Source organism: Myxine glutinosa, unplaced genomic scaffold (assembly GCF_964187855.1).
Source record: "Myxine glutinosa unplaced genomic scaffold, kmMyxGlut1.1 SCAFFOLD_330, whole genome shotgun sequence".
NCBI classification, from domain to species: domain Eukaryota; kingdom Metazoa; phylum Chordata; class Myxini; order Myxiniformes; family Myxinidae; genus Myxine; species Myxine glutinosa.
In genome coordinates this window covers 119,997-133,260 of record NW_027616447.1, presented here as the reverse complement: position 1 = coordinate 133,260, position 13,264 = coordinate 119,997, and positions in this window count along the sequence as shown.

Below are 13,264 nucleotides of genomic sequence, written 5' to 3'. Positions count from 1 at the left end.
ATGTAGCAGAGACATAATCAACCGCTTCAACCTCTTGTGTTCCAATATACAGGCGGACACTGTCAAACATTTTCCAGAAGAAATCATTTACGAGTGTAGCATTAGTATTATTCGCAGCCTTAGTGAATTTAAATTTACACAGCAAGAAACTATCAGCTATATTCAAGTAAGTTTGTTGATTATTTATTTCAAAACTTTTTGTTCCGTTTGAATTCCAGTCTGTTCCTGTTATAGCATTTACCTTAAAATAGTCTTCCTTTTTAGTGGAGTTTGAAATGATAATCGTATCATCCAAATCATAGATACTATCAATCGCTTCCATACTTGTATTTATATAGCATTAAAATTGTTGAAACCCTGACCCAAGTATTTTAATGATTTTTTGTCGTTCTTGTGAAGATAGTTGAGTTTTACCTTTTTTTATTTCTTTGATTGCTTGTAATTTATGAGACTCCTTTTGAGCATCTTTTATACTCTTTATAGCACCCGCAACGGAGCCCACGGCAGAAGCAGTTGAACCAATTAGGTCTTTATGTTTAAGGATGGTTGAACCAATACCCATTAGAGTATCAATTATCCCATCTCCTTTATTTCGAAATTGATGACCTACACCTCGTTGTCTCTTAGGTTTATAGTATCCTCTACCCACATACCTTGTATAGTCTGGTGAAAGGAACATGCCCTCCCCTGTAATTATTTTATATTTTCCCAACTCGTGTTTTCTCACAATAACCATTATTTATTTATTGAAAAACTTCACGTAGGTGAATTCTGATGGATATAATTTCATCATTAAAGGATATCATACGATTATCTTGGTCGGTTATCCTAAAATTTACTCTGTATATGGTTTTTCCTGACACAGGTAAATAGACAAGATTTTTTGGTTCCATATTAAATTTATAACCAATCGGGGTTGAGTATGCACTGAATGAAAATATTGTATTTGTTCTTATTCCATCGTTATAAGCACCATCAATCAAATCACAATGAATTAATACTGAATTTATACCGGAGGATATTTGGATAACATTATCACTGTAAAACGTCCCGTTATTTTCAATCTTTTTTGAAGAGAAACCCAATAGCTCTCTAAACGAATTTTCAATCGTGAAATCAACTTTATAATTATTTTTAAGTTTAATAGTTGATTTTGAAGTGTGTTTTTGAATATCTATTACAATATTTTTTGGTTCATCACCTTTTTCTTTCATAAGGCGAGAGACTTCTGAAGATATTTGAGAAATCTCGTAAGCTCCAGGTGAAACAGTTATAGTTTTATATCCACTTCCTGGATTATAACTAAACTTGCTGTTTTTCTCTGTGATATTAAACAAGGTATTATAAGTTTCCATCGACAATAAAGATGCCTCATATGAGGTAAGGGGGTCAAGTTGTAGTGGGTAAGGGAATGAAGCTGTGTAATCGCTCGTTGTGAAATTAAAACTAAGAATTGTGCTTCTCATCTTATTTAATATCTAATAAAATATCTTTGTATTGACATTTATTAATTATTTTCATATTCATCAACTGATCTAAAATGGCTGAGGATTCATTAAAACAATTGTTGTTTCCAGCCTTCTTACTACCTAACAACAATAATAGCCTATTAACTAATTGTGATGGGTCATTTGGAAGAAAACTAACACCTGAACCAAGTTTACTTAAAGCATCAATAATATGTTTCTCCTTCTCATTCTTCTTACTTTTACCAGCAACAGAAACTCCATAATCAAGTGCATTTAACAACTCAATATATACCCTATCTTCCTCTCTTTCCATATCAAGTGGTTCCTCAAAATATTTTGAACCGCTGAATCCGGGGTTTGTTAGAAGAAACATTAATCTTGGAGTTAATTTAACATTTGGTTGAGTAGAACTCAAGAACATCAATTCATCATTAAATATCAATACCTTTTCTTCCACAAGATGAAACACTGCTGGTTCTTCTGTTGGAATGAGACCTGCTCTGGTTTTTGAACCCGCCGAATATTCATTGTTTTGAAGAGCTTCCACAACATAATTAGGGGGTTGATTTACCTGCTCAAGTTTCCGAAATAATCCCTCGTCATCATATTCTAATTCACCAAGTTCTTGTTTTGTTATCTGACTAAAATCTTTGAGCATTTGAAGTTTTTTCGGAGTAAATTCTACCGTGGGAACTGTAGGTGAGTGTTGAGTTTTCAAAAGTGGTTTAAAGAATTTCTCTTGTTTTCTTTCAAAGGCTTCTTCACCAGTTAGTTTCTGTCTCCGTTTCTTCTTTATCTCTTCCTGTTGTTTAACAACTTTTGAAACTAATTGTTGATGTTCCTTAAACTTTCTTTCTCTTTCTTCGGTATTCATTTTCTGTATTTATTTATTGAAAAATATCATTTAGTATCTCATCTTGTTTCACAACAATATATTTATATTTTCCAATCGTGTGTTTCATATAATTTTCAAATTCTTTTTTACTACATAACGTAGAGCAATTATCTCTCCAAAAATTATTTACATCTATTGAATTTAACTTAAATAAAATAAAAGTATTGGCATTGTTTCTTATTGAGCGTCGAGGGAGTTGAAAATATGATTGACTAAGATATATACAATTACAAGAAGAATGTCTCCCTCTTGTATAGTAGCTATCCATTACTGTTTGGTTTCTCTCATTAACACAATCATCAAAGATGACGAGGTTCTTTTTTGATTTATCTAAATCTTGAGGTGAAGGTATATCATCCGTATTATCACTGAGAATACAAGTTATGGGTTTCGATTTTGATTTCTGTGTATCACAAAATAATTGTATTATATCTTCAATATTATAATCATTCAGTTTGTTTTGAAGTTTAAATAAACCGATAATGTCTTCCTTTTTAAGACCTGCATTAAAACCCTGTGAGAGTAGTTGATACTCGGGTTGAAAACTTGACTTTGTAAAAATTATTAAATTATCATAATCTAAAAAATTAGGACCAAGGAGCATCTTTAAAAGTAAACAGGTTTTCCCACATCCGCTTGAACCAACTATTAGACATCTCAATGAATTTGGAATGTTTTTATGGTTATTAAACTTTATCTTATTTTCCCAAACGGGTAAAAAATCATTCATTTATATATTTGGAAAACAAGTCATCTAACTTTTTTTGAGCTATTTTAGAAACTCTATATTTTATCCTGAGTTCGGGTTTAATTTCAAAATAATTCATTATTTTATTTATATAGTATCTTGTATTAACATTTCCATTAAAATTATTTTGAATAATAAATATCATTAAACCCTTATACATTTCCTCAATACAAAGAGTCTCTTTCCTTGTAAGAAATGGTGTATTATCACCATAATGCTTAACATTCATCTCTCTTATTAATCTTGTAAAGTAATTCATTTTTGGTTCTAATTTAAAAGAGTTATATGTTTTTTTATATTTCTTATTATCATTAATTAGAATATAATCACAGAATAAACATTGTTTATATGAACCCTCATTATTAAGCCCTATTCTATCACAAGCTGGACAATTCTCTAATTTATCATATGGAGAGTCTGGAAATTCTAAATATCCTTCAGAACTTATCATATTTATATAGTAAATTTTTACTTAAACTAAACGCAAGTTTATTCATTAATAAATACAATGTTTCAAAGCACAAAAGACAAATTTCAATCAATCTCTACTTCGGTGGAAGATATAGAAAAATATGTCAAAGATGTTAAATTGAACAAAGATAAATATGGAAATTTTTGGGTAAAACCAGTTATGGAAAATAACATGAGCCCCTCTATTTCATTTAAAGGAAGAGCTCTAACTATACCTGGAAAGACATCCATTAAAGTAAATCTAACAAAAGTTTCTCCTCTACTCCTGGCAATTTATTCAAAGCTTGAAAAAGTGATTGACCACGATACTTTGAAAAAGAATGATAAGACCATTAATAATTCTAGAGGAGACATTTGTATTTTCTTTAATAATCCAAAGGGTGTAGATCTAAGTAAAATGAATGATGTTAATATTTCTGGTGAAATGTCATTTCGTTCTATGATAGTTAGAGATTATTTAAAGATAACTTTTGATATTAAAAATGTAGAGATTGAATCCGTTAATGAAAGAAAGTATATTGGTATAGATGAAAGAAAGTATATTGGTATAGATGGAAAGGTTTTTTCTGCTAATTAAATATGAGTCATTACAGCAGTGAAGATTTTACTATTTCATTGAACTCGGACGATAGTGATGATAGTATTTCATTGAACTCGGACGATGGTGATGATAGTATTTCATTGAACACAGATGATAGTTATGATACTAATAGTTTGTGCTCAAATGATAGTTATGAGAGTAGCTTTATTGATGACTCTGAGTATGATTCTGAGTATTCATGTGATAGTTATGACTTAGATGATTCTGAGTGAAAAAGTGTTTTAGTTTAAGCACAGCGATATATATAAAACGGAGCTGTAAAGCTCAAAAGTGTTTTATTTTAAGCACAGTGATATATATAAAACACCACGTTTTCTCACGCTATAAATATGGTTTATTGTGATACTTGCGAGAAGGAAGTAAAATATTATAAACAACATATTCTCACCGCAAAACATACATACAACATTTTAAACAAACTTTCCCCTCTTCCACCTGAAACAAAACACTGTTCTACATGTAATAAAAATATCCTCAAGAAAGGCTTCAAAATACATCTTAAAACAAATCTACATTTATCAAATTTTATCACAACTAAAAACTCTGATGGAGCATTCAAAGGACATATTAAAATAAGAGTCTTTAACTTCAAACCTCCTGAACCAGAGTCTATAGTTGATGCTGTAGAAATAGTTAAACCTGCTGTTCAAACGTTGATTGAAAAAACACTAAAGGAAATGAAACCACTTAAATTTTATATGGGAGTAAAATTAGAAATGACAAAGGATGAAGGAGTTATAGATGCACCATACATGAGAACTGAGCCACACTTTATATCTTCATATCAAGATTTTAAAACATCAGGAGTCTATGATGAACTTATTAAACAAGAGCAAGATGTGGATAATTCAATCGTAGGAAGTGGATTCAATATAGGAAAAATTATTTACATAGACATTCATATTCTTAAATCAGATCCTCTAAAAGCTTCTTCTTACATTGATTTACCCAGTGTTATCAAAAATAGAAAAGCAGTTATCAATATCAAAAATAAAGACAATAAATGTTTTCTCTGGTCTATTTTAGCACACTTACATCCTCCACATTTTCATGATGAAAGAGTATCTCATTATAAAAAATATGAGAATACATTAAATACGAAAGATCTAAAGTTTCCGATGACTTTAAATGATATTCCTAAATTTGAAAAGATGAATAATTTATCAGTTAATGTTTATGGTCTAACAGAAACAAACAACATTCAGGTTTTAAAGCTTTCTGACAATTGTAAACAAACTCATATTAATCTTCTATATTTTAATTCAGACGAAAATTCACATTATACATACATCAAAGATATTGCTAAATTAATAAAACCACAAGTCTGTAAGAGAACAAATAAAATATATATTTGTTTGCGTTGTCTTAACTTCTTCAATTCACAAGAAAGATTAGATAAACATTCAAATTATTGTGGCGAACATAAATCAACGGTAATCAATATGCCTAAAGAAGGCTCAAAGATCACATTCAAAGATGAAAATAAAAAGATCAAACATCCATTTGTTATATATGCTGATTTTGAAAGTATTTTAGAAAAAATTGATACTGCTTCTCCAGATCCAAAAGAATCATACACAAATAAATATCAAAAACATACTCCTTGTGGTTTTTGTTATTATATCAAATCATCCGTTGGTGATAAATATAACAAGTTAGAGATGTATAGAGGCTCAAATACCCCAGAGGAGTTTGTGAAACGACTAGAAAAAGACTGTGTTCGATTAACCAAGATAATGAGAGAAACCAATAAACCAATGTCCTTAACAAGTAAAGAAAAAAGGGAATTTATAAAAAACAATGTCTGTCATATTTGTGAGGAGAAAATTGGTAAAGGTCTAAAGGTTAGAGACCATTGTCATCTCACTGGTAAATATAGAGGTCTGGCTCATCAAAGTTGTAATATTAATTATCAACTCCCCTCTTTCATTCCTGTCTTTCTTCATAACAACGCTCATTATGATACACATCTATTTATCAAGGAACTCTCAAAGACTTCTGGAAGTATCTCAGCAATTCCAAACACGGATCAGAAATACATTTCATTCACAAAAACAATTCACACATCTCCTATTACTCATATCAGATTTCTTGATACATTTAAATTCATGGCAAGTCCATTGGTTAACTTGGTTCAAAATCTAAAAGAGTTTCCATGTCTTTCAGAGTATTTTTTAGATAAAGATTTTCTAACACAAAAGGGAATTTACCCCTATGACTATATGGACTCATTTGAGAGATTCAATGAAACACAACTTCCTTCAAAAGAAAATTTCTATAACAAATTAAACAACAGTAATATATCTGATAAAGATTATGTACACGCACAAAATGTTTGGGAAAAATATAACATCAGGAATCTTGGCGAGTATCACGATTTGTATCTCAAAACTGATGTGCTTTTATTGGCCGATGTATTTGAAGCCTTTAGATCTGTTTGTCGCACTGGATATGGATTGGATCCTGCTCACTACTACACAGCACCTGGATTGGCCTGGAGTGCGATGTTGAAAATGACAAAACAAGATTTGGATTTGATAACCGATGTTGATATGCTTTTGATGATTGAAAAGGCAAAAAGAGGTGGAATTTCACAAGTCTGCTCGAGTAGATACGCAAAAGCAAATAACAAATATCTTCCAAATTATGATCCAACGAAAGAGAGTTCTTACTTGATGTACTATGACGCAAACAACCTGTATGGCTGGGCAATGTCTCAGGCTCTTCCTTATGGAAAACTTAGATGGGTAAAGGAAAAAGACTACAAAAACGTTTTACAAGATGTATGTATCTCTACACAAAAAGAATTGGATGAAGAAAAAGTTGGTTATTATTTTGAAATTGATTTAAAATATCCAGAGGAACTCCATAACCTACACAAAGATCTCCCATTTGCTTGTGAGAAAGAAAGTCCAAAGAAAGAATGGTTGAGTGATTATCAACGATCGTTTGATATAGGTGAATCAACAGAAAAATTACTTACTACATTATATAACAAGAAAAATTATGTTCTACACCAAAGAAATTTGCGACAATATTTATCAAAAGGTCTAAGAGTAGAGAAGATCCATAGGGTTCTAAAGTTCAATCAAAGTCATTGGTTAAAGGGGTACATTGATTTTAATACACAAAGAAGAACAGAGTCAAAAACAGATTTTGAGAAAGACTTTTATAAATTGATGAATAATGCGGTCTTTGGTAAGACTATGGAGAATGTGAGGAAAAGACAAAATATCAGATTATCAACATCTTGGGAACAAGCATCAAAATTAATTAATAGACCGAGTTTTACTCGAGCTGAGGTCTTTACTGAGAACTTTTGTGCGATCCATTTGATTAAAGAGAGTATTGAAATGAACAAACCTATTTATATTGGGACAACAATTCTTGATTTATCAAAGTCATTAATGTATGATTACTTTTATAATAACTTGAGGAAGAAATATCAAAATGATGTTAATCTACTTTATATGGATACAGATAGTTTTATTTTGAAAATTAATACCAACGATGTTTATTCAGACATGAAAAGAGACATTAATATCTATGACACGAGTAATTACAGTCCAGAGAGTGAGTTGTTCTCTTCTAAAAATAAAAAGGTGATTGGAAAGTTCAAGGATGAATTAGGAGGAAATGTCATGAGTGAATTTGTGGGATTGAGGTCTAAGGCTTATGCTTATAAATACATTGTGAATAACGTTGAAAAAACTGATAAGAAATTAAAAGGTGTAAAGAAAAATGTCATTAAAGAAACAATAAACTTTAAGGATTATTATAACTGTTTAACAACAAAGAAAGAAGAGTTTAGAAAGATTAATGGAATAAGAAGTTATAAACATCAATTATATTCAGAAGAGGTGAATAAGAAAGCATTGGGGGCTTTTGATGATAAGAGGTTTATTTTAGAAAATGGAATTGATAGTCTCCCTTATGGTTATATAAGTATATAAGTGATAAGATATATATAAGTGATAAGATATATATAAGTGATAAGATATATATAAGTGATAAGATATACATAAGTGATAAGATATATATAAGTGATAAGTTAAAAAGGGGGGGTTGGGGATTTTAACGGGCTACCGCCGCCTTTTTTACTATTATATAAATGATAGAACCAAGTATCAACCAGACTAAAGAGTGGAGGTGTAATCAACCTTGGTATATAAATGGAAAACATAATGAATGTGAAAAATATCAAATAGGTATAATTGAAAAGGCAACTGGTAAAAAAATTCACAAAACAAATAAGAGAATTAATTTAAATACAGGTGAATTGGGTAAAAAAGATGGAAATATTTTTGAGTGGACGGAAAACTTTGATGGTTGTCAGGAAAATATATACTTTAATTTAAAAATGGTATGTGGCACTGGAGGTGCTCAAACAAGAACATTGAGGGAGGTTTACCATTTTATCTTAGCTCAGTTAAAATATCTTAATAAAGAACCAAACTCAATCATCTTTTTTGTTAATATATTAGATGGTGAAGAGAGTGGCAAGAGAATTAAATTATTTCCCACGCATAAACAAATATTTGTAGGGTCGTTGTTTGAGTGGGTTATATTCACCAGATGATATTAAGAGTAAAAGGTTAAAAGGTCCATAAGGTCAGAAGGATCACAGGTGTTTAAGTGGTCTAATGAATAAGGATAGCATGTCAAAAGGTTAGAAGGTTCGTAAAGAACAGGGTGAGAGAAATATAGGTGTTTAGGGTCAATGAGGGAGGGAAAGAATTAATATGGAAGTGAATGGGTCAAAGATTAATCTGCCAGATGATATGTAGAAGAAGGATGATAGGTCTATAAGAGAAAACAAATATTTGTAGTGTTTGAGTGGTCTAATGAACAACATTAAGGATAGGTACTACAGACAAAAGGTTCATAAAGATGAGGGTGGGAGAAATAGAGGTGTTTATGATTTTTGAAAAAGACAAGGGGGTAAATGACATTAGATAGGGATTTCCCATGTTAAACGGAGGTGTCCCAGAAGCAACATTATTACACTACTCTTGTATTAGTGTGGAAAAAACACTTTTTGCACTTGTGATAGTGTTGAAAAACCACTTTTCGCACTTGTGTTAGTGTTGAAAAACCACTTTTCGCCCTTGTGTTGGTCCAGGAAACCACTTTTGCACTTGTATTAGTGTGGAAAAACCACTTTTTGCACTTGTGTTAGTGTTGAAAAACCACTTTTCGCACTTGTCTTAGTGTTGAAAAACCACTTTTCGCACTTGTGTTAGTGTTGAAAAACCACTTTTCGCACTTGTGTTAGTGTTGAAAAACCACTTTTCGCACTTGTGTTAGTGTTGAAAAACCACTTTTCGCACTTGTGTTAGTGTGAAAAACCACTTTTCGCACTTGTGTTAGTGTTGAAAAACCACTTTTCACACTTGTGTTGGTGCAGAAAACCACTTTTGCACTTGTATTAGTGTGGAAAAAACCACTTTTCGCACTTGTGTTAGTGTTGAAAAAACACTTTTCGCACTTGTGTTAGTGTTGAAAAACCACTTTTCGCACTTGTGTTAGTGTTGAAAAACCACTTTTCCCACTTGTGTTAGTGTTGAAAAACCACTTTTCGCACTTGTGTTAGTGTTGAAAAACCACTTTTCGCACTTGTGTTGGTGCAGGAAACCACTTTTGCACTTGTATTAGTGTGGAAAAACCACTTTTCGCACTTGTGTTAGTGTTGAAAAACCACTTTTCGCACTTGTGTTAGTGTTGAAAAACCACTTTTCGCACATGTGTTGTTGCAGGAAACCACTTTTGCACTTGTATTAGTGTGGAAAAAACACTTTTTGCACTTGTGATAGTGTTGAAAAAACACTTTTTGCACTTGTGATAGTGTTGAAAAACCACTTTTCGCACTTGTGTTAGTGTTGAAAAACCACTTTTCGCACTTGTGTTGGTGCAGGAAACCACTTTTGCACTTGTATTAGTGTGGAAAAACCACTTTTCGCACTTGTGTTAGTGATGAAAACCCACTTTTCGCACTTGTGTTAGTGTTGAAAATCCACTTTTCCCACTTTTGTTGGTGCAGGAAACCACTTTTGCACTTGTATTAGTGTGGAAAAAACACTTTTTGCACTTGTGATAGCGTTGAAAAAACACTTTTTGCACTTGTGTTAGTGTTGAAAAACCACTTTTCGCACTTGTGTTGGTGCAGGAAACCACTTTTGCACTTGTATTAGTGTGGAAAAAACACTTTTTGCACTTGTGATAGTGTTGAAAAAACACTTTTTGCACTTGTGTTAGTGTTGAAAAACCACTTTTCGCACTTGTGTTAGTGTTGAAAAACCACTTTTCGCACTTGTGTTGGTGCAGGAAACCACTTTTGCACTTGTATTAGTGTGGAAAAACCACTTTTGGCACTTGTGTTAGTGTTGAAAAACCACTTTTCGCACTTGTGTTAATGTTGAAAAACCACTTTTCGCACTTGTGTTGGTGCAGGAAACCACTTTTGCACTTGTATTAGTGTGGAAAAACCATTTTTTGCACTTGTGTTAGTGTGGAAAAACCATTTTTTGCACTTGTGTTAGTGTTGAAAAACCACTTTTCGCACTTGTGTTAGTGTTGAAAAACCACTTTTCACACTTGTGTTATTGTTGAAAAACCACTTTTCGCACTTGTGTTGGTGCAGGAAACCACTTGTGCACTTGTATTAGTGTGGAAAAAACACTTTTTGCACTTGTGATAGTGTTGAAAAAACACTTTTTGCACTTGTGTTAGTGTTGAAAAACCACTTTTCACACTTGTGTTGGTGCAGGAAACCACTTTTGCACTTGTATTAGTGTGGAAAACCACTTTTCGCACTTGTGTTAGTGTTGAAAAACCACTTTTCGCACTTGTGTTAGTGTTGAAAAACCACTTTTCGCACTTGTGTTGGTGCAGGCAACCACTTTTGCACTTGTATTAGTGTGGAAAAAACACTTTTTGCACTTGTGATAGTGTTGAAAAAACACTTTTTGCACTTGTGTTAGTGTTGAAAAACCACTTTTCGCACTTGTGTTGGTGCAGGAAACCACTTTTGCACTTGTATTAGTGTGGAAAAACCACTTTTCGCACTTGTGTTAGTGTTGAAAAACCACTTTTCGCACTTGTGTTAGTGTTGAAAAACCACTTTTCGCACTTGTGTTGGTGCAGGAAACCACTTTTGCACTTATATTAGTGTGGAAAAACCACTTTTCGCAACTGTGTTAGTGTTGAAAAACCACTTTTCGCACTGGTGTTGGTGAAGGAAACCACTTTTCGTACTTGTGTTAGTGTTGAAAACCCACTTTTCGCACTTGTGTTAGTGTTGAAAATCCACTTTTCCCACTTGTGTTGGTGCAGGAAACCACTTTTGCACTTGTATTAGTGTGGAAAAAACACTTTTTGCACTTGTGATAGTGTTGAAAAACCACTTTTCGCACTTGTGTTAGTGTTGAAAAACCACTTTTCGCCCTTGTGTTGGTCCAGGAAACCACTTTTGCACTTGTATTAGTGTGGAAAAACCACTTTTTGCACTTGTGTTAGTGTTGAAAAACCACTTTTCGCACTTGTCTTAGTGTTGAAAAACCACTTTTCGCACTTGTGTTAGTGTTGAAAAACCACTTTTCGCACTTGTGTTAGTGTTGAAAAACCACTTTTCGCACTTGTGTTAGTGTTGAAAAACCACTTTTCGCACTTGTGTTAGTGTGAAAAACCACTTTTCGCACTTGTGTTAGTGTTGAAAAACCACTTTTCACACTTGTGTTGGTGCAGAAAACCACTTTTGCACTTGTATTAGTGTGGAAAAAACCACTTTTCGCACTTGTGTTAGTGTTGAAAAAACACTTTTCGCACTTGTGTTAGTGTTGAAAAACCACTTTTCGCACTTGTGTTAGTGTTGAAAAACCACTTTTCCCACTTGTGTTAGTGTTGAAAAACCACTTTTCGCACTTGTGTTAGTGTTGAAAAACCACTTTTCGCACTTGTGTTGGTGCAGGAAACCACTTTTGCACTTGTATTAGTGTGGAAAAACCACTTTTCGCACTTGTGTTAGTGTTGAAAAACCACTTTTCGCACTTGTGTTAGTGTTGAAAAACCACTTTTCGCACTTGTGTTGGTGCAGGAAACCACTTTTGCACTTGTATTAGTGTGGAAAAAACACTTTTTGCACTTGTGATAGTGTTGAAAAAACACTTTTTGCACTTGTGATAGTGTTGAAAAACCACTTTTCGCACTTGTGTTAGTGTTGAAAAACCACTTTTCGCACTTGTGTTGGTGCAGGAAACCACTTTTGCACTTGTATTAGTGTGGAAAAACCACTTTTCGCACTTGTGTTAGTGATGAAAACCCACTTTTCGCACTTGTGTTAGTGTTGAAAATCCACTTTTCCCACTTTTGTTGGTGCAGGAAACCACTTTTGCACTTGTATTAGTGTGGAAAAAACACTTTTTGCACTTGTGATAGCGTTGAAAAAACACTTTTTGCACTTGTGTTAGTGTTGAAAAACCACTTTTCGCACTTGTGTTGGTGCAGGCAACCACTTTTGCACTTGTATTAGTGTGGAAAAAACACTTTTCGCACTTGTGTTAGTGTTGAAAAACCACTTTTCGCACTTGTGTTAGTGTTGAAAAACCACTTTTCGCACTTGTGTTGGTGCAGGCAACCACTTTTGCACTTGTATTAGTGTGGAAAAAACACTTTTTGCACTTGTGATAGTGTTGAAAAAACACTTTTTGCACTTGTGTTAGTGTTGAAAAACCACTTTTCGCACTTGTGTTGGTGCAGGAAACCACTTTTGCACTTGTATTAGTGTGGCAAAACCACTTTTCGCACTTGTGTTAGTGTTGAAAAACCACTTTTCGCACTTGTGTTAGTGTTGAAAAACCACTTTTCGCACTTGTGTTGGTGCATGAAACCACTTTTGCACATGTATTAGTGTGGAAAAAACACTTTTTGCACTTGTGATAGTGTTGAAAAAACACTTTTTGCACTTGTGTTAGTGTTGAAAAACCACTTTTCGCACTTGTGTTGGTGCAGGAAACCACTTTTGCACTTGTATTAGTGTGGAAAAACCTCTTTTCGCACTTGTGTTAGTGTTGAAAACCCACTTT